This window comes from Rhynchophorus ferrugineus, unplaced genomic scaffold, assembly GCF_030347505.1.
Source record: "Rhynchophorus ferrugineus isolate W39M unplaced genomic scaffold, kcgeb_rfMv2 rfM2, whole genome shotgun sequence".
NCBI lineage: Eukaryota > Metazoa > Arthropoda > Insecta > Coleoptera > Curculionidae > Rhynchophorus > Rhynchophorus ferrugineus.
The window spans coordinates 44,919,444-44,933,439 of record NW_027472581.1 but is presented as its reverse complement, the minus strand read 5'-3'; the positions used below and the strand labels follow the sequence as shown (position 1 = coordinate 44,933,439).

The 13,996-nt window shown below is 31.2% G+C and overlaps 1 protein-coding gene across 4 annotated transcripts in view; it reads right to left on the bottom strand.

Annotated features, from left to right (window-relative positions):
- Akap200 (A kinase anchor protein 200) overlaps window positions 1–13,622 on the bottom strand; it is a 272,973-nt gene extending 259,351 nt beyond the window's left edge. For 3 of the 4 annotated variants that reach the window (XM_076393932.1, XM_076393927.1, XM_076393931.1), the window contains exon 1: window positions 13,481–13,596. The gene's annotated coding sequence lies outside the window, so the exon portion shown is untranslated. Of the gene's footprint in view, window positions 1–13,480 lie in introns of all 4 variants that reach the window. The other variant, XM_076393930.1, reaches the window with a different exon arrangement.
- Between the last annotated feature and the right edge of the window lie 374 nt (window positions 13,623–13,996).

Here is a 13,996-nt window from a genome sequence, read left to right as displayed (position 1 = left end):
CCCAGCCAGGTTCCCAGAGTGACTGTTAGGTTTTTCCTTATCGGATTGCTTGAAAACGTCACAATTAAAAAGCAATTCAAACATAAATTTACAACCATGTATTGGCGGAATTTAAACCCACGATTATGAAATTTGAAAAGGATTAAAATATAAAAAAACTATTAATTTACTTAAAAATATCTATTCTATTTATTTTAAGGCAAGAAGATTTTATCCATTAGAAATCAGACCAAACCCATCTCACTTATTATACCATTACGTCTTAAAACACATGACCGTTACATATATCTACGATTCTTTAAATACACGGCCCTCCGTGGGCGTAACAGTCGCGCGATGTAACACCTCCCGCTATGCGTAGTCGTCCCGTCTGGACAGCTTATAGTTTGTCTTTGTTGATATTTTAAATAATACTGTTTCTACGCAAATTTCCATGGTATTCTTGCATGGGTTCCCAAGTTCTAGTGACTATACATTCTGTACGGATGAAAAACTGAACTACTGTAATCCGCCTTTGATAGCCGTACAAGCTTTTGTCCAATTTCTAGTAAACTATGTTAGTTCACAACAACTTCAGTTTACGTTAGGTGTCCTTATACCCTGAACTGTGTTGCATGTGCCGGCAATCCATAAACTAGGAATGTTTTTCAAATCATAGATGTTTCTTACTTGTAATAATTTATGGCAAAGCGTCGTTGAGCATCTTCAACTCACCATTTGTAATCTTACAGCTTCAGTCGTGCATTGAATGCGTTTTATTTCGTTTCATTCAAAACGAATTCAATTGATCCGAATGAATTTAAAAGAGAACAGCCTTATGATCTGTCCTACTAATCCTAATCCTACCGGCTACTCCAGTTATGAAATGTGAAAGGATTTAAAACACAAAAACTATTATTTTATTAAAAAAAACTTTTTTTTATTTTGGACGGATGGCTACTATTCAGGAACTTTAGATCCATTAAATATTAGAGAAATTTCGGTTTCGTCAATACCTCTTCAGCAATTCAGAAAGGTATACCGGTCAAACATTGTGGCGTCAACCTCAACAAAAAATAAATAATCAGAGGGAACGTAGCCTTGTGAATATACTTATTCAACCATCAATCGAACTGACGATCTGACTGCATTGCGTGTGACATATTCCCCATAAAGCTTTTACGATAAAATCAACATATCAATAAGCATACATATTACGTTATTACAAAAATATGTTTAGGTACACAATCCCTCGTATCTTATTATGTCATTGAGATGAAAAAGCATCTTTTATTTTAATGAATAATAGATACTAAAACAATTATAATGATTTGTAACAAATCATTAATAACATTAATATGATTGACACAGAAAATCCTACACTAAAAGACAACTCTGAAAAAATAATAATAATTTATCACTATTCATGATTCAATAATAAAGATGGTTGATTGAAAGTTATGGAAGATTATTATTATTATTAACTAAGTTAAGAAGGCTAATAAATAATACTAGCACAACTCTAGTAAAACAAACATCATGCTTAAAATATGCTTCTTCAATCGCGCATTAGAATAAGAATACGACACCAAAAATAAATAGAAATACAGTTAAGTGTTCGTTTATGGAAATGATATAGTTATTTGTCAAGAGAATATATGAACTGGAAATTGGAAGGATTAACAAAACCTAGAAGTGGAAAAAATAAAGATAATGAAAATTGAAATATTAATTAAAAATTTTGGTAATATAAGATGATAAGAGGTAGACAAGTTTAAAAGTATTGGAAACAAAGAGATGAGATGGGGACAGGAAGACCAGAATACTAGACAAAGTTATAACGCCAAATAAAATCTTTCACTTACACAAAAAGTTATTATATAAAACTACAGAAAATATTAAGGACCGTATTAGGACCAACGAAAATATCTGATAATTAATATAGCAGAGAGGTTAAGGCGTAAATCGGCTGAGAGGCGGTTAGAGAGAAATTTCAAATATAATAGCAACATGGCCGAATGGATGAAAGATGGAGAATATCAAGATGGATGAACTAAGACAAGATTTGATCGAAGTAGAGGAGAATTAAACAGAGAAGAAAGTCAGAAGGACGTGAAGACTGAATAAATAAATTCAAAAACCGGTTAGGGACTCCTAAGAATCTAGAAAGCTTCTTTAGAAGTAGTAGGATCCCTTTATGTGGCCTACCGTGTCATTTATTCATTGATTCAATTTATAGATTCACCAAAGCGTATACAGACAACATATTGGATTGAATTTACTATTTATAATTAAAAATACAGTTAGTTTTAACCAGAAAATCTATTTAAATCAAATATCACACAATTAAAGAACACAATGGTTTTCGTACTATAGAACAACCAAACCAAATAAATATATAAAAATTTTAAAAAATATTAAAAAAGAATTCTCAGCTAATTTACTTGTTAATCAGCTAAATGTAAATGATATCAAATAAATGAGTAGACTGAAACGTTTCCATCCAATCTGATTAATCGACAGATATAAACTTTAGACAAGAGGATAGATAATTAGGATAAGACCTCAAATCCAGAAGTAAATATAACACAATAATTAATACCAATTCATACCTTAAATTGTAAAACATGAATAATAAAAACTAGGTGTGTGTAAGTTACCTTAGCAGCCAAATAATTAAACACAAGTCAGATAGGCTTTTAAGATGAATAATGTAATATATACAAAATTGGCAGTTAATAGACGAACCACTTTATGAATTAATTTCTATATGCCTAAAATTAACTGAATAAGGCTCCCCATTATCTACTAGTTTCGTGAAACAAGGGACTAATTGACGTTATAATCTAATGAAAGCCCTAGGGCTCTTAATATGTATTCCCTATTACATAGATTTCTCGGCATCCAAAAGAGATAATTACAGATATTTGATATAAATAAAATATGGAATGTTCTTTAACCAAGATTAACTGTCGTTTGACACATGATAAAACTATCTTATTTTGACATTTCATGTCCAAACCACTCTATACAGCAAAAACGCAAATATCTCTGAATGACTCTTGATGCAAAACATCGCTAGAAGGAACATGTTAAAAAAGAAAGGAAAGGCTAGAACTGAAATATAGCCAATATATGGATAATTGGAATAAAATCATAATTATCAGTACATAATAAATTACTATTATACAAGCAAGTATTAAAACTCAACCAGACCTACAAGACCTATAAAACAAATTTTTTAGAACAAAGTTTTAAGAACCATAGCATGTACATCCAGACTCTATAGGAATGGTTACTTATACCGAGACCTTCAGATACCGACTGTCACTCCGTCACTCCTAAAATCAAGAGAAGCGCAACGAAATATGTGCAGAGACTTTATTTCCATATTATAATCGTAAGTATCGCCAGAATTGCGGATAACACCAGAACAGGACACATACTCTAATTAATCTATCACATTTGATATTATATAGTGTAGTGAATTGAGGTGAACTTAATTAAAAAAAACAGAAGTGCTATACATAAACATATAATATATTAGAGACCAAATTAGAACTGATAAGTTCTTCTAAATATATACCTATATCTAAGCTGTGGTAAAAACAAATTGTAGATTAGTCGGCAACGGCTAATAACAATGTAATAAATAGTTTTTTTTAATATGTAACAATATGTATTATCCTAAAGCTTACATTACCCTAAAAACACCCTTTACATTAGTTTACATGTAAATACGCTGCAGTGATGCACCGAAAAAACGGTGTGTTTATGTCTGGATGTGGGATATAAAACAAATTAATGTTAAGTAAATTCAAATATTTTGTTCTAAACCCCACACGCTTTTGATAACTTGTGCACACATATCTTTCTACTGGATAAACCAGATTTGTAACTCATTGATTCAGCATTTATATAAAAAACGAATATATTTGAATCTGTTTTAATTTCACATTTATGCAAGTTTAAGTATCACAAAACTACCCAAAATGAAACAAAATTAAAGAAATTGTGAAATTATGCATTCAAAATATGTTGCGATTAAATTAGATAATAAAGATGAGATTGCATAAATATTATTGACGTTATTATACAAAAAAAGCAGAAATAGAGAAACTTCTTTCTAGTTTTGTAATTTTAAAGAACGTATTTGAAAAATTTTACAGCGTCCATTACTACTTCTAGCAACTACGGTGAACACTAATGAGATACACGTCAAACCTATCCAATTTTTTATTTGTTCATAAGACTGACATAGATAAACTATGCGTTATTGTTGTGATTTAAATTTTGTTTCGGCTTTTTTTTTTGGCATAAGGTTATTATAACTTTTATCATGGGTCATAATTGCACGTCAAAATAATTACATATCTTAAATCGGATCTCCTTTAATTCAGACTCAGTTCCCCAGTGAATATCAAAAAGCTCTGACCACAAGAATACTTTTGTTTAAAATAAAATAATAATTCTACCCGCAAATAGCATTTCTTGGAATAAGTGGATATTTTTAATTGTATATAACTTATAAGGATGAACTTCATATCAGATCTCTATAAATTAACAACAGATGCACCAGCAAATAAACTAACATAACTTCCCAACACTACATTGACATTTAGTTGACTTTAATTTAAAAGAATTTGTAAAAATGCTAAGGCTGATTTAAATTGAAGGAAGTAGTTTAAGTGGTGTTTTATTTAATTATTATTTTTTTATTAGTTTATTATGTGAAACAATGGTTTGGTTTGAAACACTAAATTTGATTTGAAGGCAAAGAACGTCGAAAATGACCGAGATAAGAAATTCTAGGACGAACCATCACCGATAGATCGAATTAAAAAAGAAATGGTTGTTATGGAAGTAGAAACATGAGAATATTAGACCAATGTTTAATCCGGCAGATGTAAGTTCTTACTTTAGAGATAATAGCGGATAATTTATTAAGCAATTTTCAATTAAACTATGTCTTTTTAAAATATATTTATAAAATTATTACAATCGATCAATATTATTTATTTTAATTCGATTTTATGTGTAAAATATTTTAAAATAAATGTTTTCAACTAACAAATATTTCTAACAATTAAAAAAAAATTATGATGCTGAATGCACCGTAACATTATTTATAGTTGACCCCTGCAGAAATACAATGAACGAAGTCGTTGACAGTGTCGGTGCCAACGACCAATTCCAGACGTAATTGTCATGTGCAATTAAGCTATTACATTCGTTTAATGTCAACACGTAAATGTCAATGTGGTGTAAATCTGCCACCGTTAGTGTTAGTTCCTTCCTATATATAATTGAACTGGTTACCGAAAGGAATATTCAAACAGCTGAAGAGAACAATGACTTTCTAGATCTTTATTTCACCGTTTAATTATCTTTAAAAATTATTAGGAGCAGAAATTAATTATAACCAGTGTCGGTTCACTACAAATTTGATAACTTTGTCTTTATATATTTTACATGTCATTATTAATGTTATATTTATTATCACCAACTAAAAGAGGGTCGCTCAAAATCATATTCGCAACCTCCACTACTTTTCCTGTTTGATATAAACCCGAAGACATATCTTCGTATCATTATCAGTATCGTATCATTAGTGTTTAATGAAAACTTATGGAGATGTTGACCTTAATGTTTCAACTATTGACTTTGAAAAATGTTGAAACGACAAAAATTACAAGCAACGCGGGTGAATTATGATGATGCAGCAGGGTTTAATGTAAAAGAAAAGAAAATGGATACCGCACGAAATAAACTGAACATATCATAGCAAATGGTTTATTATAAACTCAACTAAAATCATAAGACCCGCTTAGTTGGCGCGGTTGTAAAGCCGACAGGGCCGTCTTCCTGATGTTGTAATAGTCACGGATTCGAATCCTGCTGAGACATTGTCGTAAATTCATGATTCTGATTGTTTAACATTTGTGATTATCCTTAAGCAAGAGTGCAAAATCCGACAAGAAAAATGATCTCACTCACGCCAGTAACCAGGCTGGGTAAGACCGGATGTCTTCTGGGATGATTTCTAAGTCGGTCGCTCGCCAGAGGTAGGTTTAATGCCGAGGACCGTAGTTCGGAGCCCACGTTAAACAGTAGGTTCAGTCCAGATAAACCTTGGTTGGTAAAAAGGAGACTTTTAAATATATGTAAAAAAAATCATAAGGTCTTGAGAGCCGGTATTGGCTAGGTTAACACAAATTGACTGATTTATCAGAGGTTGAAGTATGTTTATATTTGGTATTTTTGAGAATTGCTGGTGATTTACTTTAATATTCCAGTATTTGTAATTGCGATAGAAGGTAATGTGCAATTGTGTGTATTTGTCGTAGGAATCACACTCAGGAATTCATGGAAGAAAAACTTACACTAGACATTATTTATGTAGACGGCATCCACATAAAAAAAATATAGATTTAACCATAATATTAATTAAGGATGACAGAAATACTAAGTTTCTAGAACCATTTTTATCAATAGAATAGATTAACAAATTCAGGAAATATTATTACCTTAAAAAAAGGATTGAAATTCAGTATTTCATGAGCCATGCTGACCTACAATATTTTAATACCTAGGAAAAAGTTATGGGGGCCGTAAGTGGCGTTATGAGTTGCAACAAGAAGCTGAATTTTTAGATTATTCACACAAGTATTTACTTTTACTATTGTAACAGCAATGAATAAAAATGAGAACTCACTGCTTTCCGCAAAATACAAAAATTAACACAAACATGGCTACTCAATCATATCATAATTTATTGTTAATTAAGTGGTTATGTTAATTAAGTATAAATAATAATACCCGTCAGCCTCATAGAATCTTTAGAGTTTAAGAACTGTTATAAGAAATACCAAAAAGAGCAAGTAACAATAATCACCCTCTTGCACAATAACATTTGAACAAACACAAAAACCGGGATATAAGAATTCAAATAAGAAATTATCTCTAGTTTAGACTTGAACCTGGAGCTGCAGTGCATATAATTACTATTGAGAATTAAATCAAATAGTTTGTAAGTAAATCATAGAAGAGAACGATTCATATTGAAACACATATTATCTATCAAATGCGTTTAATTTTTACAATATTCGAAAAATTTATTAATCTATAATATATATAGAAATATATTAAATTTATACATACATAAAAAAGTTAAATGTGGTACAGAATGTATTACTGGGGCTAACAACATATTTAATAACAACACCTTTAAGTTGAGCACTAAACATTTTTTCATGAGGTTCAACTTTTAGATAGATTTTTTTTAGATCAGAAACTTATAAAAAATCAAGATGCGAATATTCACCAATCCTTTTTATTTCAATATATGAGCAACTGTTATATAAAAGCGATTCATAAGCAACGTAATTTAAAACAATAAAACCAAGTCTAAATAACACAGTTTAAATGAATATATCATCACGCAGATGTCCGTATTAGTTGGTCTGAATTATAGTACACCCTGGTTATTATACAAGCAATTATAATAAATCGCCCACTTTGACATCGTACTTTCAATTATGTTTGCCTGTTTAAAGACAAATTCAGCATATCTGATTAATTAAGATTATACCGTTATATATGTAATTCTCAAACGGTTTAAATATAAAATAAATTTATGATAAGTCAGATGAGCTAAACAATGATTTCAAGCTCCACTGTGTTTATCCTGAAGATATAGAAGAAAATAACCATATTACAAAGAAGCAGACATATACACTTCGTATATATGTTATATAGCGTATCCGATACAACCCTGTTTATTAACTAAAAACATTGACTGACTGTGCGATGAAGTGAATGAAATTAACGTTTATATTAAGACAGGACTAGATTTAATCGTAATTATCTTAGTCATCAAGAAAAAAACAAGTGGACATTGGATTGGCAATATATCCGCAGTTACTCAAAACGTTCTCTGGCATAGCCTAGTGAAGTTCTGTCAAAAACATCGCCATTCACAAGTTAACCAACGGTGGATTAAAGTTTCTCAAAATATCTCAGACATGAATTATTTCAATTAGGAAATATACATGCTTTGAAAAGCTTCCATGGATTCCTCACTAGCCTCGCAATTCTACGTATAAAACCGCCAAAAGCAGACTAAAGTTGCTGCAAACTAACCTGGCAGTACTGGAATTCGAGCAGAAGTTACCCAGGACTGCAGTGCATGGCCACCAAAGGCAAATTTCATTAGCTCAATTATTCAGGAGATTAGTTAAAAACTTGATGAACCATTCCATACAAACTTTACATGGAAATTTAGGTAAAGACAGTTCAGTTTAGAAAATCATCAACAGGAAACCGGCGGATTAAGGTGCAATCGATTCTCACAACTGTAACTTTTCCACAACTGTAAGTTGTCTAGACGGGACAATAACTACATACATCCATTTGGTCGTTTCTTTAGGAGGAAGGTTTTATATAGCACGCTTGATAAGGCTCTGGTTGTTTCAGATGGTCCTCATATAACTGGCGGGATTATTGCCAATGAATATTAGGACATTCTCAAATGATGAAGTGTTTACTATGATTGCGATCAAAAACTGCCACGATAATGCGCCCATATACACAGCCAAAATGGTTCTGTTATAATCTGAGCAGCATCAAAATATCATCTCAAACATCTTCCCTGGTCAGTACAATCGTATCCACATAAGTGAACTGTTATGGGAAGTGTTACAGCAGAGAGGGAAAAGTAAATCTCCTTCTCCAACATCATTGAAGCAATTGACAAAAATGGTCTGGTAGAAATATAGGACAATATTGTGTTGAAAACTGTTCAGATCCTCTACGAATCTATTACGTGAAGAATTGCAGCTGCTTTAAAAGCAAATCGTGGCTCAACACGTTACTAATAAATAAATATTGTGTATATGTCATGTGTTCAAATTATTTTGTCTATCCCCTGTGTATACAATGGATAACATTCACTTATTGCAGCTGAAAAATGTGTTTCAAAACCGAACATAACGGTAGAAAAGCAAGATTTTAAGAAAGACGGGTTATTTAATAAGGATTAAATATAGCAGTTATTTTACAAGTCATATCTACTGTATTTAGGTTCGTATTCAGGGTTGCATCAAAACGTTGACATCAACATTTAAATATAAATTATATTATAAGAAAATTTATATCGCAATAAAAATATATAAATGAAAATATTTTTCGATTTACACACGTATGGGGAAGTTGTAATTTAAATGAAATAAGACGTTTTGGTTCAGCTGACCCAAAGCATGGTATTATTATAAAATAACCAAAATATATTATAATGTTATTATTTTAATTAGCGGCAATATAATAATCATTTCGAGTGGTCTATTGTGTTGTCTAATGTAGCAAAAATTGCTATCGGAATGTGGTTTGAACTATAGTTTATGGGTTAGTTAGTCACGTACAATTTAATGAATATATTTAACTTAATATTAACAATAAAATAATATAACAAATCGTTACTTAATGTAACTGCAATTAAATTCGTATAATGATCATAGGTTTATTTGACCTGTATATGTTACATCGCACATTTGGTACTTGTGTTAGCATTGAATGATGCAACGAACGAGATGTCTAAAAATCCAATCAAACTGAAATGAATCGAAAAGTCGTCGTCAAGATAAGAATTTTTATCTGTTTTGCAATAAATACAAAATCCAGGGTCGTATAAACTCTCAATGGTATTTTAAAGTAATTTAAAAGTTTTGAAAACCCCTTGAATTCATAACTGGCACAGTCGGTAGGATTTCGTGGAGATCATAAGGCTGTTCTCTCCTGAATTATTCTGTTGGTTACTTGAATGTAACCGCAATCAAAGTCGCAGTTACTAGAAGCATGCGCTGATATAGTTAAGTGCCGTTTTAGTAAAAATACCGTAGTTGAAGCTAAAACAAAAACCCCAGCCGTAATCTATTACAAGTAAGGAACATTCAGAGTTTGTAAAACACTCTTGGTTCATGGATTCTAAAGTTCAACAAAGGCGGACTGAAATTGCTGTGCTAATATAGTCTACTGAAATTTTGATAAAAGCTTAGAGTTCAAGGTGAACGGACACCAAAGGCAGCTTGCAGTAATTCAGATTCTAATCCGTAGGCTATTCGAATTAGGAGTCAACAAAACTTTGGGATACCATGAAAATTTGAGTCCTTTAAACAGTCCTTTAACCAAAAAATAAACACTGTCCTTTAGAAGATCAACAAAGACAAACTGACGCACAAAAGTACAGACTGAATTTGTTTAGTGAAAAGTAAGAGTATTAAAAAAAAGTTTGATGCAGCCGTTCAGTTTCACTAAAATTGTTTGCATGTAGTTCCTTATAATTTCTTGTTTCAAACTTCTCGTTTCTACTAATTAAGGGTACTACTTTTCCACACCTCTACAGCATGCTTGTATACCAATCAGTTGAAAGATCCAACATTAGTCCTGGAAAAAAAATTGTAGCACTTTTTTGAAAAAGATATTGCAGTAACATCGCAAGACACTCGTTGAAGATGGTACTTTGAATTTACAAACATTGAAGTTGCAGTAACGATTGAAAAATTCCTTTCATGTGAAAATGGAATGGAAAAAATGCAACTTAATGAAATACTTAATGAAGAAGGCAAAAAAATGTGTGCTATTTACTGCTGAAGGTATTTTTTTAAGTTAGAGAAATTACTCTATCAAAATCACTTTCGTTCTGATGTGAAAGACGAGTGATATTCTTGACAAAATGCAACGGTATGGATATTGTTATTAAATATTTACAACATAACTATTTTGAACTACTAAGAGATGAAAAATTGATCCCATACGACAATCCGAATCACGAAATATTATAGACAAGGATCTACAATTCTTTGAGAATCTAGGATTGAGATGAAGAAAAAATGTTTACTGTGTATGTTCTGCAGCTGGAAGGAATTTGTTCAACATAATCTTCTTCCATTTCCGTCATTTGATTAATTATCAACTCCACTGTGGATACCTAGAAAGTTTACGAGATTTAGGATTAAGGAAAAACTAAATTGCGACTTAATTGCATAACCACACGATTCTTTGATACCCTATCAAACAGTGAAAAGAAAATCGGTTGGATTTTCGATAGTTTAAACATGGTACTTTCTAATTAGCACTTATTACGATCTCGGAAGAATTATCCTAACGAAATAAAACGGCATTCGAAACAAACTCAACTGTAAAAGCCTAAATCAATTGTTCAATAAAAATACTAAGAAGTTCTTCGCCTATAGCATCATGTTTATAACTAAAAGAAAATAAAACTATCGATTATAACAAATCACACATTAGGTTTAAATAATTCCATTTTAACATTATAAAGAGCCAAAACTTTATTTAAAAAACTGCAAGCCCTTTCTTCAAAGTTACAATACAAGGTATTCCGTTAAATTTACAAGTAAATGTTTTCTGCCAGTTTCTTTAAGCATATACAAATAAAACATGTACGCTCATGTTTGTTCAAATCTTCGTTAAAAAATTACAAAACAAACAAGATCCACAAACCAGTAAGTCTTCATACATAATATCATAATAAATAAATTGTACATAACAATGTAATAAACACAGATTGTAGATAGAAAAGAAATACAAATATAAACATTTCTTAAAATAATTCGAATTCGAGACAAGTCGGTGTTCTGGACTTCACGGGTTCAGGACCCAGTTCAGGAGTACCTTAACGTAGGAAGTCGATTTAAATAGCAGCAAAACATATAAAAGTTACTGCAATACAAACTACTGTGTTAAAAGGGCTACATTCTTTAAACCCACTAGCTTTTATTGCAGTCGCGAAATTCAAGTACAAATTTATATGGAAGACCTCACGTGCACTAACAGGCATGTATGGCAAAATGAGAGACAAAAATTAATTCAATAATCCTCGTAATGTTTCCATTAATTCTTATTAAAAAGCTTATTACCGGTGATTATCTCTATCTTATCATAATTATATTCCTAAAATATGTAAAATAACAAAAAATAAACACAAACTTAGCCAAGTTTATTTTTACTATGCAAAATCTGAAGAATTAACTGTTGTTTGACAAAATACGGTACTCTACCTAATCTTTTATTTAAGTAAACCACAAAATGAATCGGAATTTTATTACCTACCAGATGCAAATGCAAAACAAAAAATTTGATTAGGAAATATGAACAAAATGTGAGTAATGTAAAAAAATTAAAAAAAGTAATTCAGTTTAAAAAGAAACAAATACAGTAGAATGAAAAACAGGTTATGAAGCTAACCCGGCCAGTAAAAAATATACGTAGCATCGCGTAGGCAATAAAGGTACCCGCGGTACCATCTTCGTGGGCCGATTCGAAACTGGCGCGCCACCATGCCGAGAAATCGCCTCCGAAAAATCAAGGTCGCATTTTTGTTCCTATTTCGGTACCGCAATTTGAATAATGTCTGGTCTATGTCTGTAGCGCAGCATACTAAGTGGTCGACCAGTCAAAAGAATCGTATCTGTGTTAACTTCGATCCCGCCGGTGAAATCTCTGATAGTCAAAATGACTCACTCATTCATTAAAATTGTATAATTTTTTATTAAATTGGGCGAACTGCAAAAAAAACTGAATTTGTGGAAATATTGAAAAATTTCAACAGGCCCATTTGCTTAACTTAAAATTGATAGTAATAATCATATAACAATACATTGAACATAAAAATAAACATATATAGAATCTTCACATTCGATCTTACATAATAAAACAGAACATTATAAAGGCATTTTCATATAATATATAATCAATAGCATTAATCATTTAAATTGTTAGCAATACGCAATGCAACAAAATACCAAACGCAAATACTTTCAAAATATAAGACTTGCAGATTCTAAGTTATCTTACAATCATTAAACTAATTATCATACATATGTGATAAAAATTAAATAAAAATCATATCGAACAAAGCTTTTAGATACATATAAGCTTTCAATAATAAAGTGAAAACAGAAAAACATGTAAAATGAATAAAGAATTGAACACCTAAACCTGATTAAAACCCCGCCACTGTATAATGTTACCAACAGCTGCTGTCCTTGCCTTTAAGGCCTCCTTGCCTTCATGCAATTCCTAACCTAGGTTTGCCGCATTTTAATGATTTCTGCGAACTACGCTTGACAACAATTTGGTTCGTCTGTCTTTAAATTAATTATCTCTTTGTTACAGTTGAAGATGCGAGACCACAACAAAGAGATCATCTAATAAACAATTTATCACATTGTTATTATTAGCATATAAATGTATAGCAAAAGCCTTTAAGCAGAGTAAAACAACATTATGAAAATATATTATAACATTTGTAAAACTTAATTGTAATACACATTAAATATCCGACCTCCCATTTTAGCCGGCATTTTCCGACCATAAACATAATTTCTGAAAAAACTACGGTATATATCACATTCAAATTTTCAACAAATTATTATCACATCATTTGAAGTGATGTTTAATTGACTAACTTATTAAAACTTACATATATCCAGGAAAATCCTGAAAAACAGTTATCAAAATCCTGAATAACACGCACTTCCACAGCACTAAACTTTCAACGGACAAGTTTTCCACGACTGAACAATCCTACCGCGCATAATCACTAATCAAGATGGCGAATGCCCCTCCGAAACGGCAAAACTTACGGGATACCCATTGGCCCATTTGATTAGGACGCTGTAAGCATTGCCAACATCGAAGAGAAGTCACCCTGTATGCCCGTATATGTTTCACAGGGTGTGGCTCAATAATGCATATTTTATTAATATTAATTGATCTATATACAACGTCTGAGCTGCATTATTAATTTATACTATAAACGTCTTGTTTTTGTACAAAACTTGAAAGTCAATAAATATATTAAAAAAACGAAAATATTCTCCAAAATATTTTAGCAAATTTCTTCATCTAAATACAGTATTAAATAACCCTTTCTAATATTGTTTTTATTTGAAAGGTATCTAATTTTTTATATTTCTGCAGACTGACAGTGACATCT